Source organism: Diaphorina citri, unplaced genomic scaffold (genome assembly GCF_000475195.1).
Source record: "Diaphorina citri unplaced genomic scaffold, Diaci psyllid genome assembly version 1.1 scaffold16223, whole genome shotgun sequence".
NCBI classification, from domain to species: Eukaryota; Metazoa; Arthropoda; class Insecta; order Hemiptera; family Psyllidae; genus Diaphorina; species Diaphorina citri.
In genome coordinates this window covers 1-3969 of record NW_007393585.1, presented here as the reverse complement: position 1 = coordinate 3969, position 3969 = coordinate 1, and the positions used below count along the sequence as shown (strand labels likewise).

Sequence of the window (3969 nt, the reverse complement as noted above, 5' to 3'; positions counted from 1 at the left end):
TTTTTCCTCGAAAGAAAAAGTAGCGGCCACCGAAGACTAATTAATGGAAGTGAAAACTTCAAATATGAACCTTTACTCACAGAGAAGTAATAACCTTCTTTTTTTTTTATTATTAGGTTTTTATTACAAATGGGAATTGTTTGTTATTATGGGGCTAAATGCCATCACTACAATCAGAGTAAACTCTATTGTCAAATGTTTATGTAGTTATTATCATTCGCTATCGGTCTCTATACAGGATCGTTTGTGAATGCTAAATGCACCTACAATGAGTAAATCGATTGTCAGATCGTTGTTGACGTTCGTGATGTGTTCGATTCCGGCCGGCTTGGATCGTCGCATTAGCAATTTCCCCCCTTTTACAAAAGAAGTACACTACTTTTTATCAGTTTGCTTCGTCACCAAATTTAGTTTACTCTAAGTTGTCTCTTAACTTTTTGTAACCTGGCTAACGTTATGAAAGTAAATGATTATTATCGAGCGATATGGACATCATTATCATTTCATTTTTATAGTTTATTAATACGTTCTCGCCTTTTTATAGTTTCTCCCCAACTTTATCGCTAATGTCCCTTTTTCGTTTAAACTTTAAAATATCCCTTTTAATTTTTTTCCCCTTTTTTTTTTTTTTTTTTTTTGTTCACGTTCGTAAATGACCTGATTTTTAGTCCACAATTTTACAAATTTGGATGTATTTTTTTCGTTCGTAAATGACCTGATTAAACTCTTTGGTATGTAACTTAACTTAACCGTTTTTTCACGTTCGTAAATGACCTGATTTTTAGTCCACAATTTTACAAATTTGGATGTATTTTTTTCGTTCGTAAATGACCTGATTAAACTCTTTGGTATGTAACTTAACTTAACCGTTTTTTCACGTTCGTAAATGACCTGATTTTTAGTCCACAATTTTACAAATTTGGATGTATTTTTTTCGTTCGTAAATGACCTGATTAAACTCTTTGGTATGTAACTTAACTTAACCGTTTTTTCACGTTCGTAAATGACCTGATTTTTAGTCCACAATTTTACAATTGGATGTATAGAGACATATGTAATTGGGTCACTCTGTCCGTCTCACAGTCTTAGTTTTCAACAAACATGAAATCTAGCCCCATTTAACCTTGTCCCTGTAAAACCCACGTTCGTAAATGACCTGATTAAAGTTCCGTAATGGTTTTTTCCACGTTAGTAAATGACCTGATTCTTAGTCCACAATTTTACAATTGGATGTATGGAGACACATTAAATTGGGTCACTCTGTCCGTCTCACAGTCTTAGTCTTCAACACACATGAAATCTTACCCCACTAAACCTGGTCCCTGTAAAACCTTAGCCCTGTTTAACCTTGTCTCTATCAAATCTTAACCCATTTAACCTTGTCCTATAAAACCCTACCCCTGTTTTCCCCGTGTAACCTTACCCCTATGAAGCCTCACGTCTATGAAGCATTTCCCCAGTTAATCTTGTGCGCAACCATAAAATTTACCCCTAACTAACGTTGTCCTGATGAAACCATGAAAAATTTACTCCAATGAAACCTTGCCTCTATGGAATCCTTACCCCTTTTAACCTTGTCCTCTTCTCTTTACTCCCCTTGTGTACGTCGTAACTCAAAATCTTGTTATCCTGGGCTATCCTGCCTGTTTTATTAGGGAGAGGTTTTCTTTATATAGAAAGCATTATCCCTAAAAAATTTTATTAACAAAAAAAAAAGGAATCCTCAACATAACATAAGCTTCAAGGGAAATTATACAAAAACGGAATTAAATCTAAATAAATTAGTTTCAAGGGAGGACTTTTCGCAATTTTTTTAGAAGTTTCACAAATTTAAAAGTAACAAATAAAAATAAATAAATAGTTTAACCTAACCCTATAGTAACACTGGTCACTGCTCAAATTGTGACAGCTCCTTTTTGTAGCTATTTTCCATTGACGTGACTTCTGAACAAGTACCCAAAATATTGAGTCCAAAGGACCTACACGTTACGTGGTTACGAAATAAAAGTGGTGTAACATCCGTCCTAAATAATTGTCAAAAACAAATAATAATACTCATGATTCATAGAGTTTACAATAGTTTAATGGTGGATTTCACCAATGACTTAATGGGAGATTTCTCAACTGGGAGAATTTTCAATCGTCCAAAAAGGAGCTTTTAATAATCCAAAAACGAGTTTTTACTGATCCAACAAAGAGTTTTTAGTGATCCAAAAAGGTGGAGTTTTTAGAAACTCTTGTTTGTATCATTAAAAACTCCTTTTTGGATTATTAAAAATTCTCCCATTTGTGAAATCTCTGATTAAGTCATTGGTGAAATCCACCATGAGTAAGATATTGGAAATTAGAGCTCACCAATCAGTAGGTACATGAATTTCGCTATCAAGGGGGGAAACGGATGAATGAATATGGTACTAAAAATGACATCATGACGTATCCCATTGAAGAAGAACAATAGATGTCATTATATATTTCAGTAAAAATAACATGACTCATGAATCATCGTGAGTGGAACATGGGATCTGACATGTGACATGACCTGACCTTGGTAGTGTAGTGGTCCAAACGCTCGCCTGATAGTCGGGGAGGTTGCGTTCAATCATTTTCGTCGGTTCGAACTTCGGGTCAGTGTTGCCAGATGTACGGTAATTACCGTATTTGTACGGTGTTCGAGCTTTGGTACGATAATGAATTTTATACGATAATGTACGGTAATTTGCTGTAAAAGTACGGTACTATGCAAAAATGTACGACTTTATAAAAGTGGCATACGGTAAGGTACGGTATTTTCAGCAAAATTGTACGGTAATCTCAGCTGACCAGTCTGGCAACACTGCCAGGAGAAGTAAAAATGTACGATATTTCTAGCAGTTTTCAAATTTTCTAGCAGTGTACGGTAATTCGGGAGGATCAATCTGGCAACACTGCTTCGGGTTCGGGTTTTTGATCGATCCATCGTTTTCGAAACAAGGGAAGAGGCACATTTTAAAATTTATTGCTTTGTATTCGACGGAGAACAGCATTTCTGACGAGCATTTAAGTATGCTTAAAGTCTAGCTGGGGGACCTTAAACAGGGAGTAGACCAGCTGATGAGTCTGGCTGGGGGGACCTTAAACAGGGAGTAGACCAGCTGAGTCTGGCTGGGGGGAATTTAAACAGAGAAGACACCAGATTTAAATTTCCCTTGCTAAAGAAATAGCAAAGGTTTTATCTGAATTATTCCCAGGCACTTTCGGGATAGGGCTGAAAAGCCCCTAAGGTTGAGTTGAGTGTGTAAATTTTCTGTAAATGGTAAATTTTTTTTAAAAAAAAAAAAAAAAAAAAAAAAAAAAAAAAAAAAAATGCTGGTCTACTCCCTGTTCAACGTCTCCCAGCCAGACTACGGTAAAACTCCTTTCTTCTATTAATACTCTTGGTTTTCTGTGTTAATACTCTTGTTTAATGTCTCTCGTTTCTGTGTTCTCTTCACAGGTGTCATCTACCGAAATTAGGGATCACTATCATCTATCTTCACTCGAGGCTGTTCTCCGCTGCGCTAATCTACAGAATAAACCTAACAAATAATCTCCGCTACGATATCTACAGAAATAAACTCAAGATCTATCTACAGAAATAAACTCTATCTACAATTCTACAGATATCTACAATTCTACAGTAATAAACTCAAGATCTATCTACAGAAATAAACTCAAGATCTATCTACAGAAATAAACTCTATCTACAATTCTACAGTAATAAACTCAAGATCTATCTACAGAAATAAACTCTATCTACAATTCTACAGTAATAAACTCAAGATCTGTCTACAGAAATAAACTTTATCTACAATTCTACAGTAATAAACTCAAGATCTATCTACAGAAATAAACTCTATCTACAATTCTACAGATATAAACTCAAGATCTATCTACAGAAATAAACTCTATCTACAATTCTACAGTAATAAACTCAAGATCTATCTACAGAAA

General features: G+C 35.0%; 1 long non-coding RNA gene across 1 annotated transcript in view; it reads left to right on the top strand.

Moving 5' to 3' along the window:
• The window catches only part of LOC108254178, a 10555-nt gene extending 6590 nt beyond the window's left edge, over positions 1–3965 (top strand). Inside the window, exon 2 of the long non-coding RNA XR_001809883.2 lies at positions 3473–3965. This is a non-coding gene — a long non-coding RNA (uncharacterized LOC108254178). The remainder of the gene's footprint in view (positions 1–3472) is intronic.
• Positions 3966–3969: the final 4 nt, after the last annotated feature.